Source organism: Berghia stephanieae, chromosome 10 (genome assembly GCF_034508935.2).
Source record: "Berghia stephanieae isolate SIO BIC M18660-M18661 chromosome 10, UCSD_Bste_1.3, whole genome shotgun sequence".
NCBI classification, from domain to species: domain Eukaryota; kingdom Metazoa; phylum Mollusca; class Gastropoda; order Nudibranchia; family Aeolidiidae; genus Berghia; species Berghia stephanieae.
This window is the reverse complement of record NC_088369.1, coordinates 37,001,401-37,018,900: the sequence shown is the minus strand read 5'-3', so window position 1 is coordinate 37,018,900 and position 17,500 is coordinate 37,001,401. Positions and strand designations below refer to the sequence as shown.

At 34.8% G+C, this 17,500-nt stretch overlaps 1 protein-coding gene across 1 annotated transcript in view; it reads left to right on the top strand.

The window, feature by feature from the left end:
• The window catches only part of LOC144981071 (uncharacterized), a 466,989-nt gene that overhangs the window by 160,528 nt on the left and 288,961 nt on the right, over window positions 1-17,500 (top strand). The gene's annotated exons all lie outside the window — the stretch shown is intronic.

Below are 17,500 nucleotides of genomic sequence, written 5' to 3'. Positions count from 1 at the left end.
GAAATCTCAAGTGTCACTGATGGTTGTCTATAACATGTGGGAACAGATCTCCACTCAATACTAAAATGAAAAAGACTAAATTTCAACAAAGAGTCACTGATGGGTGTCTACAACACATGGCCCAATAAAAATAATAACTAAACAAAGGGTACACACACACGTGCCCAGTTTAATTAGGCCTCCCCTCCCCTCCCTCCCCCTCTAGTCTAGCCAGGCGAAACCGGTGGCCAGCCAAGGAGCGTGTTGCTAACACGCGCTAACAAATCACTAGGCAAGTGTGGTGTGTGACACGCGAACGGCGAGTTGTCCCTTCTAGTCGTAGCTCCTCTTTCTATGGTAGTAGTAGTAGTAGTAGAGGTAGTAGTAGTAGTAGTGGTAGTAGTAGTGTAAGAGAGTAAGCCTATGCAAAAGGTTATCTAAGAAATTTGGTGCAAAACTGTCAATTATATATATCAGCAAATGGGTTTAGTGAGTACATAGTGCAGGCATATCAGTTAAGCTTGGTCAGTGCATGACACGTGTGGGCAGTTTTATGTCCAAGCTATTTGAGACGCATGACACGTGTGCGCAGTTTTATGTCCAGGTTACTTGAGACCGTTTGTGTCAAAGTTACTGGACAGGTTATCATGTTGAGTACTATTTAATCAATCATTCTTAAATTGGTTTAGGGGTGTTGAAACAGGTGAAAGGGGCATTTATCAAAATAATGTTATATCATAAAGGGGGGTTTAACATCAATATGTAGGAATTGACGTTTCAGGTTTGATTATGATTTGGTCTTACTCTTAGGGGTTGGATTATAGACTGACAGGGAACTGTCAATAACTGCAAGGGGGCGTGGAAACAATGGAACTGTGGGTAAAATTTTGATAGGGATAAAAGAGGATGTTTCGAGGAAAACGGCATTATTCTACCTTATGATTCTGATTCAACTTGACCATGAGCTGCACACTTTAAACCTTTTGTGCTCACCATCTTTTATTTGAATATTCTTGGACATAGAATTTGTTTGGTTGAAATTTGTGAAAATGTAAGTTGGATTGTTAAACATGTTAAACAACGCAATAAAAATCGCTATATAAGATCACAAGCCTTTACATATGTATTTGCTACACCACATATGTATCTATTTGGTGTCGTGACTCAGGATTCTTATATATCTTTTTTTGGAGCCATGGTACCAGGATGTAAAGATGTTATTATTCCGAACCATGGATACACAAGAAATGTGTATTGTTGCGGTGTTAATATCTATTGAAGTTTTTGTGAGACTCGAATTTTGAAGTGAAAATTGTGAACAGATAGGAAAATATTTTTATTTGGAAAAGAAAATGAATATCAATATTGAAGGTGAAGTAGTATAATTTTTTTGTAATGAAATGTTGAAAAAAATTATTGAAATTATAGATGATTCCTAAAATTCCGATAAAAGACGGTATTTAAAAAAAAAATTAAACGAAATAATATTGAAATTAAGAACCATAGATGGAACAAGAAAATATATTAAAAACTAAAAGCAATATATTATAGAACGGCAAATAATAATAATAATAATAATAATAATAATAATAATAATAATAATAATAATAATAATAATAATAATAATAATAATAATAATAATAATAATAATAATAATATCATATTGATGCTATATGTATTTTAAATATTTAAAAAGAGGAGAGGGAGAGATGAAGAAAAATTGCAGAATTTAAATGAATATTTTAGTGCGTTTTATTTTTCAAAATAAATGAAAATGCGTTTACTTATAATCGGGCGTTTCGGAACAAATCTTCGAATATTAATTTGTACCGTTAATGGCAATGTTTTGTTAATATCAGTAACAAAGATGTGTCGATTTTTATTTCAATTTTTGTATGTTACTGTTGGAATTACATAGACAGTTGGTCCATTATTTAATGTTGTTACGTTTTATTTTCTGTCAAAATGACTCAAGAAGACGATGGCAATAATAACACGTACATTATAAGTTTTGATAATTGAAAAATGTCTTATGGTATTTATTGTTATATTACAACATCATTGATTATATTTTTCTCCCGTCAATAGGGATGAATTGGTAGGTTGATATTGACTCTTTGAGATTCATGGGTTCATGACAAAGAGCAAAGTTTTATATCTGTTTGTATTCTTGGTAATAAATGTGTGGTTAACGCAGCCAAGTAATCGACAACAGAGCTAATTATATATTTGTAATGAGAAATGGCGTTATAATAGATTACATGAGACATTTTGATTTTATCACCGAAAATTAAGTTGAGTCACTATGAGTCAATCGTTGTTTTGTTTAGTTTTGTTTTGAAACGCGTTTCATCGTGATTTTTAAAAGGAGACATATTCTCATAATAACGGAATAACGGACTTTTGGTTTAAAGTCGGAGAATTAAAAGCAGATAATATAAATACAATGACGGAGTATTAATTATTATGAAAGACTGATGTCTTGTAATGGGAGTTAAAATGTTATTACGGAAGAATAACAAAATATTGAAAATGCATTATCATGTCATGTGAGCTGATAATATTTGTGACACAAGTGGTTAACTTGTTAAGAATCAGCGAATTATAAGTAACCCATATGGTAAAATGCTGTAAATGCATAGTGGGTAAATAAGCGCAGTGATGTAAGACGCGGTAATTAAAGTGCACACGGTTTAAATTACGAGACGCAGGAATGATGCGTTCGGGAATATTTTATTTTGCGTTTGATTAAAGCGCATGGTTTAACATTATGAAATGATACAGAAGGCGGAGAATTTTTATAAATACGATGCGCGTGGTTAAAGCGCACACAATTATCAATGCTATATTAAGAGGCGCGAGATAACGTCGCAATGAGTTATATGAATATTTTTATAAGCCGAGGGCAAAGGCGCGAAACATTGAATTTTTATTGACCAGAGTGTATATCGTTTCTGCAAATATTTTGATTATCATATTTTTCTCTATCAATTTGCTGTTGTAATTGTAATCAATATTTACTGCGTGGTTTGAATTTAACATTTATATCATAAAATTTGTAACTGAGTTGAAGAAGTTATGTTCAATTGTCAAATCTTAAGTGTGTAATCATTCGGCAATCAGTTGAAATGGTAGGAAGTGCTACGATAACATAAACAAAATCATATTTCATTAAATTAGGGATTTTCTAAGGGGAATAATTCGAGTTAATCAAAGGCAGAAGTAGTGTTTGCCCTAAAACATGATACAGTCATCACGAAAGAGGACACTTGCAACCATCGGTCATAACGGGAACGCTGATGACAACGACAGAGGCAACTCAAACACAACCACAACATAGGTCGGAAAATGTCCTAATCCTTTGGTCTATCCACGAATACATTAAAATGGAGTAACAATCTCGATTACGCCATTGATACGTCCAGAATCAACACAATCTACAGACTACAAACTACACAACAACCTCAATTACATCGTACCTTTCAACTTATACAAACTTGACAGAATTCATAAAATAATATCTGTATCAACACAGATTTCTTCCATGAACCTTTTTTATATTTACATTATTTACTGAACAATTGGATTACTTGTATTCACTTCTACGACAACAATACCAACGATGTACGACATCAATAATTACATAAACGTTCAAGATACGATTGTTTGTACAAAATGATGTCAAATTGTGAACAATATTACTTCCTTCATGTGCAGTGGTGAGCGTATTCAAATTTAAACTTATGTTAATATACAAGTGTGCAGCACCCATATCTACAACTTATAAACATTGAATATTATAATAACGCCTGTCTTAGTATCATTGTAAAAGATAAAGGCTATATATGTATATAAGACAATGCAGGAAAAAGTATCGCAAAACGCCACATGAGCGATTTCCTTGGATTCATTATCGTATGATATTCAACAACCTGCGTTCAAATAACGAAAATATTGTTGACCTTACGGACCCTACTACTTACTCTACAAGATTACATCATCTACCTGGTGTTTGGACTCGCGTCACCCACCGGTACTCTACAGATTACATCATCTACCTGGTGTGTACTCACATGCCACCTCATCAAAACTCGATCAACAAACACAGACAATTACAACACACGACCTCTGTCGACTACTACACACGAACTCTTTGTCAACACATGGCTGAGTTCAAAACTTTCTTTTGACTTGCTGGATAAGTCAAACTTCTCGCACACAGTTAATCTTGAATTTTTACAATTTCATCTACAATGAGATTCAACGTATACACAAGACAACCCCAAATATCTACGAGGAGAATCGACCCAGATGCCGGAGATGAATGGATTACAGCGACGTCACAAAACCAAGAAACAACCCAACAGGTTAAGCATACGTTTCCTACCTGTAGAGTCTTTTTTCGTCCCAATTCAAAAGACTCGAACAAATACAACACACTACTTGCAAAAGTTGGTCACTTTAGTAACAGCCCACAATCACATACTATGTTAGATTTTACTTATTTAGTTATTTACACTGTACTAAATATGAATAAGTCGGACAGACTGATGACTGATTATTTACAAACACTAAATATGTGATGTGAACAAGCCGGACAGACTATTGTTTGATTATTTATTCAACGCGAAATATTTGAATGTGAAGACATTATTGTGATAATTCGAAGACATTTACAGAGGAAAAAGTTTTAAATTAATTAACAATAATTAAAGTGAATTTATGACACTTGGGCTATTCAGTGACCACAACACACACAACAATGCAACACGTAGACTAGATACAATCACCTCAACTCTTATAGTTGATATATTTTTTTTCATTACATGAAAACTCATTCTAAATGGAGACAATGACTTAATTAACAATTATTGACAATTTTTACAGGATGACCATTCTCAAAACGAACGGATTACTGATAAATGTGACCTCTGATGGATGACCACAAAGAACAATTTGATATCAATGTAGTTGTAAACTACACCTTGATGACTTAAAAAGCTTAAAAAATTGAAACATCAACAATGAACAATGAATGATAATAACTTCAACTTGAATTTTAAAATGATGATAATGCTATTATTATGATTTATTCTAAAATATTTTTATTACTAATTGAAATATAATCCTTCGTATATGGATCTAGATGTCTATAAAATATTATTTGTACCACATATTATAAGTTGGAAATAATGTAATAATGTTGTTTAAATGGAATCATACAATATAAGGGAATGTACAAGGTATTGGCTTTGAGATGACAGTAAATGAGTAAACATACATGGAAGCTGAGATTATCACCCATGTCGTATAGAGTTGAATTTGAGATTGAATAAGATAACGTGAGTATATCACAAATGGAAATTGAACCATCCTTTTTCACGCAATAATATGTATGTGTGATGGGATATGACGAGAATTAAACACTTTTATTGCTATGAAGATGGAATTTAAGGTGAAAAGATACTTTTTCTTTGAATTTTTAAATAAATGATATCTTACTGTCGATGTTGTAATACTTTAAAAAAGTTTAATCGATAAATATAAATGTTTTAATCAATTTTGGTGTTGGTAAATCTAAATTTTAATCTCTTTTTGATAGATTTGATGTTGTAATTTGAAAGAAAAAAGAATCTATAATCGATATATATCTATTTAGATGTTGTAATCAAATTTGATGTTTGTGAATTTAATACTTTAAAACCTATAATCGATATATATCTATCTAGATGTTGTAATCAAAATTGATGTTTGTGAATTTAATACTTTAAAACCTATAATCGATATATATGAATGTTGTAATCAACTTTGGTGTTTTTGAATTTAAAGTTTAAAGTTGTTAAATGTTTAACTGGTATAAGTATTTGTCATTTTAAAAAATATAGACTATTTCTTACATTTGTTTATTGCATTTTAGTTCGACATTAGATATATATTTAATCTCTTACTGTTATTTTTTTAATTGAAATTGTTTTAAGTCAATTTAAATTCTAAGAAAGGGGCGTATGTAAGAGAGTAAGCCTATGCAAAAGGTTATCTAAGAAATTTGGTGCAAAACTGTCAATTATATATATCAGCAAATGGGTTTAGTGAGTACATAGTGCAGGCATATCAGTTAAGCTTGGTCAGTGCATGACACGTGTGGGCAGTTTTATGTCCAAGCTATTTGAGACGCATGACACGTGTGCGCAGTTTTATGTCCAGGTTACTTGAGACCGTTTGTGTCAAAGTTACTGGACAGGTTATCATGTTGAGTACTATTTAATCAATCATTCTTAAATTGGTTTAGGGGTGTTGAAACAGGTGAAAGGGGCATTTATCAAAATAATGTTATATCATAAAAGGCGGGGTTTAACATCAATATGTAGGAATTGACGTTTCAGGTTTGATTATGATTTGGTCTTACTCTTAGGGGTTGGATTATAGACTGACAGGGAACTGTCAATAACTGCAAGGGGGCGTGGAAACAATGGAACTGTGGGTAAAATTTTGATAGGGATAAAAGAGGATGTTTCGAGGAAAACGGCATTATTCTACCTTATGATTCTGATTCAACTTGACCATGAGCTGCACACTTTAAACCTTTGTGCTCACCATCTTTTATTTGAATATTCTTGGACATAGAATTTGTTTGGTTGAAATTTGTGAAAATGTAAGTTGGATTGTTAAACATGTTAAACAACGCAATAAAAATCGCTATATAAGATCACAAGCCTTTACATATGTATTTGCTACACCACAGTAGTAGTAGTATAGTAGTAGTAGTAGTGTAGTAGTAGTAGTAGTAGTAGTAGTAGTAGTAGTAGTAGTAGTAGAAGTAGAAGTAGTAGTAGTAGTAGTAGTAGTAGTAGTAGTAGTAGTAGTAGTAGTAGTAGTAGTAGTAGTAGTAGAGTAGTAGTAGTAGTAGTAGTAGTAGTAGTAGTAGTAGTAGTAGTAGTAGTAGTAGTACTAGTAGGAGTAGTAGGAGTAGTAGTAGTAGTAGTAGTAGTAGTTAGTAGTAGTAGTAGTAGCAGCAGCAGTAGCTGTAGTGGCAGTTGTTGCAAGTGGAGGTTAGTGGTGGTCAATCCTAGTGTTGAGTCCGCGTGGAGTCAGCGTCCCCAACGACTTGATCAGGTGAGTTTCCCTACGGTTCATATAAATCGCTTGCGTCTCAAAACGACACGTAAAAATAGTACTGTCACGTGATTATTTTTCTCCACGAATCAGCGTGAGACGGTAGACATGGAGGAACCTCCCTGACCCATTTTTAAACCTGCCTGTTCCCAACCTGGTGCAGAAAAAACAAACTCGCTGGCGGGACTTATTTCGTTCTCGAAACTGGGGCGCCGTCCATTATGCGCTTCAGAGGGGTATCCCCATTCCCTCTCTCTCTCTCTCTTTGATCTTAGCCGTAATCGTCTCCCTCCGGACATCGGGGGGCTGGATCGCTGCCATTATCGGGTCCCATTCTCTAGGAGTTGTTGCTAGCGTTCCTGACACTATGTGCATCGACTTGCTATCCCATTTTCTTCCTTTTTATTGTCGCTGATATAACCTTAATCGTTTCTAGCTCCGTAAAACCCTTAAAAACAAACAAAATTATAGCTAGTAGCAATACAAGTGTCCAGTTTGGGTTTGTCTTTATCAATTCCTGGTCTCCGGCTAGTAAAAAGAAAGAAAAAGGAAGAGGAAAAGGAAAAAAAGAAAAACAAATCAAACATTTTAAAAAGGCGGTCATATTTTCCCCGTAAGACGCGTATGACAAATAGATAAGATAGATGAATAGATAGATAGATAGATAGATAGATAGATAGATATATATATATATAGATAGATAGATAGATTGATAGATAGATAGATAGATAGATAGATAGATAGATAGATAGATAGATAAATCATCATCATCATCATCATCATCATCATCATCATCATCATCATTGCCTTTTTCACCCTGGGTCAGGGTATAGGCCACAGACAGTTTCCATCCTTCCCTATCCTGAGCTATCTTTTTAATCTCATTCCAGGTCTTATCACTTCTCTGTATATCAGCTTCTTTAATTCTTCTCCATGTTCCTCGTGGCCTTCCCCTTGATCTTCTGCCCTGAGGGTTCCAGTCCAATACTTTCTTTGTTATAGTGGAGTCATTCTTTCTTAGCGTGTGTCCAATCCACCTCCATCGTCTTCTTCCTATTTCCTCTCCCACTGGTTTCTGCTGTGTTCTTTTCCATACTTCTTCATTTTTTATTCTATCCATCCATTTTATTCTGAGTAGCTTACGCATACACCTGTTTACGAAAATCTGTACCCTCCTTATACATGCCTGTGATGCGCTCCAAGTTTCACATCCATCCAGTAGGACAGACTTCACATTTGAGTTGAAAAGTCTTAGCTTTAGTCGAAGGGAGATATCTTTAGTTCTCCAAACTCTGTTCAAAGATGTGAATGCAGCCTGTGCCTTTCCTATTCGTGCTTTCACCTCTGCTTCCGTGCCTCCATCCTTGTCAATTATACTTCCGAGATAGCAGAAAGTGTCTATTTCTTCGAGTTCCTGATCTTTTACTTTGATCTGCTCCCTTTGACGCGTACCTATCCTCAAGACCTTTGACTTTGCAGGGTGAATTCTTAGACCAATTGATTCCGAGACGTATTCCGATAGATAAATGAATAAACAATAAATAATGCAACATTTTTGTCTCAAACCAGCTAAAATGTAGCTGTATAGAAAGAACTAGATTGACATTACTCAAGTCTTTGTTGTTGTTTTCAGACAGCCTTTTTCGTGATTACTTCTAGCTAAATTATATCAATCAGATTATAAACATTCAATCTTTCAAACAGTTTAGTGTGTTAGTACGTTATAGGTATGACCGTTGTGATTATTTTACTTAAACGCAAAGCATCAAGAGACGTCCATAGTTGCGTCATGTTCAAAAATAGAAAAGGCATATTAAAAACAATTTTTTTTCCAAAAATGACACGCAAAGTTTTAGCATTGCTTTTTTCAGAATTAATTTGTCACGTCCGCGCAATGAAACAAAACTCACCAAAAAGTCGGAAATTCTTTGGCCGGGAGAGTTATAGTAACTACCGGCCCAACGACTCTTCCATTGATTCTACTATGGCGACCTTCGATGCAATTGATGATCTCAACCCTATGAAGCCTATGCTTAGGCATTCCGGTAATTTACCGAAGAAGAAAAATGTTTATCGTTCATGTAAATCTTTGCAACTTCCAGCACCGATTGATCCATTGGACGCGATTAGGGGGTCAACCAGTTGCTTTGACCTATCACATCAACAAACAGCGGAGAATATAAAACCGAAGGGCAAAATTAAGAAAGCTTTTTCAAAGACAAGCAGCGATCTTGGACCTTTGACCTTTGAGGTAAGTGATGCGATTAAGGAATCAACGAGTTGCCCTGAAATTAAATCGTATCAACAAGCAACGGGGAATATAAAACTGATGGGCAAAATAAAGAAAGCTTTTTCGAAGCTAAAGCGATTTTTCAAATCAAGCAGCGATCCTGGACCTTTGAACTTTCAGGTAAGAGAGCAACAAATCTCAATGAAAAACGAAATGATAACTGACTATAATTATGAAACGGCGAGTCTGCCGTGTTTGTCAGTAAAAGAATCGATGACAAGCCTGAACTCCCTGCAACCCTGTCCAGAACCTTGCTTCAAAGAATATAGGCCCGAAGACGTAGGAAGTCCAGTCGACCCATCTGACAGTAGTAGTATAGGAGACGTATCCCTGAACGTCTACGAATACGACTATAAACTGCCAAAACGTTCCGAGTCTTGCTTCAAAGAACATAGGCCCGAAGACGTAGGAACTTCAGTCGACCCTTCTGACAGTAGTAGTATAGGAGACGTATCCCTGAACGTCTACGAATACGACTATAAACTGCCAAAACGTTCACTATGTGGGAGAATTATCGGTGATCTTTTTTGCTGCCTCTGTTGTTGCCGATGTCCGATTGATATAACCGAAGAGCAAGAAATCATGCTGGATTTTGCACCTTATATTGTTGATTACAATTTTTGAAGTTACATTTGTTCGAGTTTGGATTTTATATACACTGATCATATATACACCGGCCCTTATAAGGGCCACCTTTTTTAATTATATACACCGGCCCTTATAAGGGCCACCTTATACAATTATATACACAGGCCCTTATAAGGGCCACCTTATACAATTATCTATACGGCCCTTATAAGGGCCATGACCCCACCCCAGATCCCTGTTGGATCACCCCGGCCTGCCCCCTCTTTCTCTTTCCTTATTCTTTTTTATTTTTTTAAATTTTATTTTTTTCTTCTTCCTTTCTCTTTTTATATTTTTTTCTCTCTTTTTAATTTTTTTTACAAAATTCTAACTCTGAGGGTTTTGGGTTATTTTAAAATGTTTTACTATGCTTTCAATCAATCTCCTCTTTCTCTTTCCTTATTCTTTTTTATTTTTTTTAAATTTTATAATTTTTTTTCTTCCTTTCTCTTTTTATATATTTTTTTCTCTTTTTAATTTTAAAAAAAAATCCTAACCCTGAGGGTTTTTTTTTTTTTTTTAATGCGATCAAGGCCCGCTGTCTTTACAGCTGGTAGAAAAAACAAAGCATTATGATCGGCGCTTTATCGGAACAGCCGGTTGTTTGTTTGTTTTTGTTTTTTTTACGGCGCTTGCAACACATTTAGGCTATATCAGCGCCAGTAAAAAGGAAGAAAATGGGATAGTAAAAAGTTCTAGAATTACAATTAAAGCACACAAGAAAAGGTAAGACAAAGGAGAATTGGTTCAAATAAGAAACAGCTGTAGATTCCAAGCGCAAACCATCAAAGTACTTAGTTTGAGACCACCTAAAAGTCTTACCCAGACACCAGCACAAAACCCAACTAAGAGGAATACACTCAAATGTTTACAAATCATATGTAAAAAAAATGAAAAAAAAATAATAACACATAACAGAGAGATGATTTCTGCTGTGTTCTTTTCCATACTTCTTCATTTTTATTCTATCCATCCATTTTATTCTGAGTAGCTTACGCATGCACCTGTTTACGAAAATCTGTATCCTCCTTAACCCTTTGTCCCACCCATGTCTTTGACACATTGTGCCATGCTGATTGGCTATTTCTCCCTGCCCTGTATTGCCATGTATGCCTCATCCCATGTCATCTCCCCAGTTTGAAGGTCTTTCTCGACAGTTGCTTTCCACGTCGACATTGGTCGTCTTCGTTTTCGTCTGTTGTGATCCTTCCATTCAAATGCTTTATTTTTTTTTTTTTTGGGGGGGGGGGGGGGGGGGGGGATGGTCTTTTTTCATGCGGACGACGTGTCCCATTCAGCTGAGACGGTGTTGTTGGATGGTGATCGTAGCGTCTTTATTCCAATTATTTTTAGAATTTCAGTATTTGTTACGTGGTCTAAACTAGTAGCTTGAGTATTTTTCTTTGGCATCGTTGTTGGAATGCGTTGAGACATTTATTATTTTTTTTTGGTCTTTTGCATACATTTGCCATTTAAGAGCAAATCGGCTTTTTAAAAAACCCCAAACATTTACATCATGCTCTTTGTAACTTTAATTATATATAATCGATAATATTTTTCAAAGTTATATTATGTCCGACATTCATTGCAAATGAAAAAAAAATTTCGGTACATATTTCACAGTACAGCATCTCCACGGAGCATTCAAAGCGCTTCACATGGAATTCATTTCGCAAGTATGTAGAAGGAGGCATGACACCTTTAAGGCGCTGTAACAATTTTATTTCTGACAAAAACAACGTAATTATCGTCCACGTTCTCCTTTCACAACTCAGGACAATAAATGTTGAGAAAATGTAGGCGAAGAGCCTGGTTCAAGGGTTAAACTTTGCATCTATTTAAAGTGTACTCGAATCTATAACTTACAGGTCACAAACCGAGTGTTTTACCACTGAACATTAAAACCAGATATTGAATCATATCACTATTCCTCCCCACCCCCCCCCCCCCCTTCCCAAAAAAAAAATAAAAATAAAAATAAAAATAACTTGAACCTTTATATAGAACCATACCCACTAAACTACGTGCTCAAAGCGCTTTACAAAGGATCCCTATCCAACAGCAACATTTAACATGAAATGAAGGACGCACATGACACCTGTTAGGCGATATTACTCTCTAGGCAAGTCTAATATAAACTCATAATCAGAATTGCAAGCATGTATGTTTGTATGCCTATCCTAAAAAAAAAAACAACAACAAAAAACTTGAGCTTTTATATTGCGCAATATCCACTAAACGCTAAAAGCGCTTTTACAAAGGGTACCTGACCAACAGCAACACGTAACAAGTAGAAAGAGACATAACGCCTGTTAGGCGATATTACATTTTTTCCCGACAGAGACAACGCTGAGTACGGTGAGAGAATGTGAGTAAAGAGCCTTTTCCAAGGACTCAACCATGTGCTATGCCGAAAGAGGCTCGAACACAGGACCTTCCGATCCGAAAGCGAGTGTCATACCATTAGGCCACATAGCCGCACTCATTCAACTAGACCATATTATAGCCTCACATATCCTAAGTGGGTTTTCTACGTGAATTCCCAGACCAGAGTACAGCTATCTTTCCCACGAATGTCAAAGAACAGACACTCTACAGCAGTCAACACGAAGTCAGGAATCTGCTCTCATTCACCACCCCAGTGTTTTCAAAGTTATAATCGCGTAGCATCCTGACCGTTGCCATCGTTAAAATATAGCCTTACACTAGAACTTCTAGGACTTATAGATAGTATGCAGATGACGTCACTCAGGCCTTTGTTATTGTTTTTGCCATCCGCGTTTGTGAGTTGTTCTCACTAAACTGTATTAACCAGACTATAAAAGTTCATGGTTACACAGAGTTTGTGTGTTGGTCCGTTATACTTCCGGATGGCAATGTTGTGAACTCCTTGGCCAAGCGCATTCTATCTATAGTTTGACGCCATTTTCCACGTTTTTACATCGTCTAGTGAGTTGTTGTTAGTAGTTGTCAAGGAAAAAATGTGATTCCATTGGTTGACCTATTGAATACAACTCACGATTTGTTTTTGTGGCCAAAGACTTGTCTTTTGACGTCATTCTTTTTTGGTCAGTATCAGGTTATAGAAAGAACGAAGTTGACGTCACTCAGGTCTTTGATATTGTTTTTTGCCATCCATGTTTATGAGTAATTCTCACTAACAAGACTATAAAAGTTCATGGTTAGACACAGTATTGTGTGTTGGTCCGTTATACTTCCGGATGGCAATGTAGTGAGCTTCTTAGCCAAGTGCACACTATCTATACTAAGTGGGTTTTCTATGTGAATTCCCAGACCAGTGCCATCCCACGAATGTCAAAGAACCGACACTCTACAGCAGTAAACACGAAGTCAGGAATCTGCTCTCATTCACCACCCAAAATTAGCCAAAGTGTTCTCAAAGTTTCCACAATCGCGTCATGTAAATGGTGCTGCTCGAAGCTCGAAGAAATCAATAACAATATGAAATTGAAAGTAAGCTTCAATTTAATATACGAAAACAGATAAAAATGGACGTTTCTCAATGTGCAGCAGAATTGACCACTCAAAATTTGTTATCTCTATTCTCATTCCATCTCGAGATTCCGGAAATAATACGATGGGCAGGGTAGATAATCGAAATAAGGGCGATAACTCCCTCCATCTACGATTGTAGATATTGTGGTTTTAATGTTGTTATGATATGAAATTTAAAGGGTGATAAAGTAAAATTATGAGTGTTTATATAACAGGGTATCTATAATATAAAACAGATTTGTAAAATTTTGGCAAACGAGTAACAGTTTACATATTATTATAAAGCTAAGTTTCATATTGCATGTTTGAGTGGTTGTGTGTTTGAGTGAAAGTGAAAGTAGCCGAGTTACTGTAAAAGCGCTTTGACTTTGACTTGTTGATATACTGAGTAAGGCGCTATATTATAAAAACATATTATTATTATTATTATTATTATTATTATTATTATTATTATTATTATTATTATTATTATTATTATTATTATTATTATTATTATCATCATCATCATCATCATCATCATCATCATCATCATTATTATTATTATTATTATTATTATTATTATTATTATTATTATTATTATTATTATTATTATTATAATAATTATTATTATTATTATTATTATTATTATTATTATTATTATTATTATTATTATTATTATTATTATTATTATTATTATTATCATTATTATTATTTTCATTATTTTTATTATTATTATTATTATTATTATTATTATTATATTATTATTATTATTATTATTGTTATTATCATTGTTATCATTATTATTATTATTATTATTATTTTTATTATTATTATTATTATTATTATTATTATTATTATTACTATTATTATTATTATTATTATTATTATTATTATTATTATTATTATTATTATTATTATTATTATTATTATTATTATTATTATTATTATTATTATTATTATTATTGTTATTTGAATTTACAGTAAGTATCAATGAATCTAAATCATCTCTATTAATTTTCATTGATTTTTGTTGCAAGTAGGAGTAGGTTTGAGTCTTGTTATTAAAAAAAATAAAACAGCATTTTCTTTTATTTTTTAAAAACGTTTTTTTTTTCATTGATAAAAGAAGAATATTACAGATTGTGTGCTTTCTCTCCTCCTCCCTCCCTTCTTTCTCTCTCTCTCTCTCTCTCTCTCTCTCTCTCTCTCTCTCTCTCTCTCTCTCTCTCTCCCTCCACCCTCTGTCTCACACACACTCTCTCTCTTTTTCATTTTTGTTTTGTTTTTTGAAATATGATAAATAAAGCAATATGGAGAGAGGTGGAATTGGCATTGCAATACGCTAAACTGGCAACCATTAACTCACTCAACCCTAACACCGACTATATCCGTAGTTTACTCGGGGTGCCCTTTACCCCATGCCCATTTATTACATTTTTCTGAGGCAAATTATAGGCGTAGTATCAAAGCTCATGTTTTAGTTTTTGCATGTTAATGATAGTTGACTAAAACTATCTATGCATGTGCTCAGGTTTTAATATATTTTTTTCCAATGTCGATAAGTATCAAAAATCTCTAGGAGCGAGTTAAGAGACTGGCGGAAACATAGCAGTACCTCCTAGCACGGTACTTAAATCTGTGGTACCTAGTATGTCATATCCCCTCGTATTATAGAACTGTGGGAAGACTACTGACTGGAAAAAGCAGCGACTGGGATGGCACTTCCTGAATATGATTCAATAGTCTGATGTCACGTCCGCCCAGCAACCAGTAGCTTGGTTCTAAACAAAGAAAATAGCTACTTTTTATTCTTCATGCTGGCTAGAACTTTTTCACACGTCTTCTTCTCATTCTTCTTCTTAACAATCAAAAATACGGTAGGCATACATTGTGTAGTGTGTAGTGTAGGCTAGCCAACTGCACACGCCTTTGAACCTTGAACGACGAGCGCGCTGACCTATGGCCTTGTCCGACCTCTGTCACGGCTTTCCCATTGTGGCGATGCTAAAAATAGTGCAGGCTGGTTGGCGAAGAGGGTTATTCTCAGATGACGTCACAAAATGGCCCAACCTGGTGCAAAAAAAAAAAAAAACTCGCTTCCCGCCGCCCTTGCGGTTCCTGAACCCTTTCCTTTATTTTTTTTTTAATGAGCTTTATATAGCGCAACATCCACCAAATGTGCTCAAAGCGCTTTACAAGGAGTCCCTGGTCAACAGCAACATTTAACATGTAGGACGGGACATGCCGCCTGTTAGGCGATATTGCAATTTATTTTTTCCTTACCAGCTATTTTCAGAATTTTCCCCAAAATGTCACACCCACCCAAAACAAAAAAAATAGTTTTTTCTTACTCAAACAGAAAAGCATCAAATACATCCTATGCATAATATTGATCAGCAAAATTATCTCTACAACACAGTGTCACGTTTTTATAGCTATATTATATAATAAAACATTTTTTAAAAAAATATATGAGTTACAAAAGAAATCTGAATGATAAAAGTGCTGGTTTTTATCATAACGAATGTGACGATTTTCCTATGGCTTGGTAAGAAAAGAGTTTACCCCCTCCTTACCACCCAAATGAAAATCGTCACATTCGTTATGATGCAGCCAACATTATTCTCATTCTCACTTCTTTTGTACATCATAATATTTGAACAAAAATGTTTGCTATAGTAAAAGTATATTAACACTGTGTTGAAGAGCTCGTTAAGCAGAAAAATAATATTCTATAACAAGCACGAACGGCTTTTGTGTTTGGGTGAAATAAATCTGTTTTTGTATAGGTTGGGTGTGATTTTTGGGGAAAATCCGGAAAATGGCCGGCAAGGAGAGAGTTAAACTGACAAAAAATTACAATTTCATATTTTTTTTGGCGACTTTAACTTCAAAAGTCTTTTTTTTTTCTTTCTTTTTGTCATCTGGTTTACCTACTCGGTAATAATACCGTTTTGAAACGAAGGGTTACATGTATTATGATTTATGTTTTTAAAAAAAAAGACTAGAGCTTTTATATAGCGTAATATCCACTAAATGTGCTCAAAGCGCTTTACAAAGAGTCCCTGACCAACAGCAACACGTAACAATAATTAGAACGAGACATTACGTCTGTTAGGAGATATTACAATTTTTTTTTCCGACAGAGACAATGCTGTTGACGGCCAGGTACTCATTTTACACCCTGAGTACGGTGAGAGAATGATAGTTAAGAGTCTTTCCTAAGGACTCAACTCTGCGTCGAGCGAATGAGGCTCGAACCCAGGACCTTCCGATCCGAAAGCGAGTGTCATACCACAAGACCACATAAGCCAAATATGTTGTCGTTTTGTCATAACATGAGCGAATTGTCATTTTCCATCAGTAGCCTGTGTAAATTTGTGGATACGTGCTGTTTCCCCCCAAATGTCTCCCCCACACACATCAACAGGGTTGGCCTACTGTATGGGGAGACAATTCTTTATAGTAGATGTTTGGGGCATGATTTTCTATGTTTGTTTTAGTGGATTCTGTGTGATACGCACGAATGTCGTCCTGTATAGAGGAAATAATCAATAGTTTAGTTGATATAATTTTGGGAAACGAGATTTTTTGTGCGTATTTTAGTGGGTGCTGATTCGGTGTCTTTCTTAATAATATACGGATTGTGGAATACAAGGATTCTGATCTGTTGGAGAATCTCTATACATAATATAAAGTGATGTTGGCGGAATGTCCGTCCAAGACTAACCCTCTCCTTACCAACTATAGGAAAATCTTCACATTCGTTACGATACAACCAACATATTTCTTATTCAAATTTAGTTTCTTTTGTACATCATATAATTTAAAGAAAATGAACAGTGTATTGTAGAACATGTCTTGATAAAGAAATTACGCATCGGAAGAACTTTACTGCTATTGTGTTTGAGTGATAAAAATATATTTTTGTGTGAGTTGGGTGTGAAGGTTTGGGGGAAAATCCTGAAAATGGCTGGTAAGGAGAGAGTTAATTAA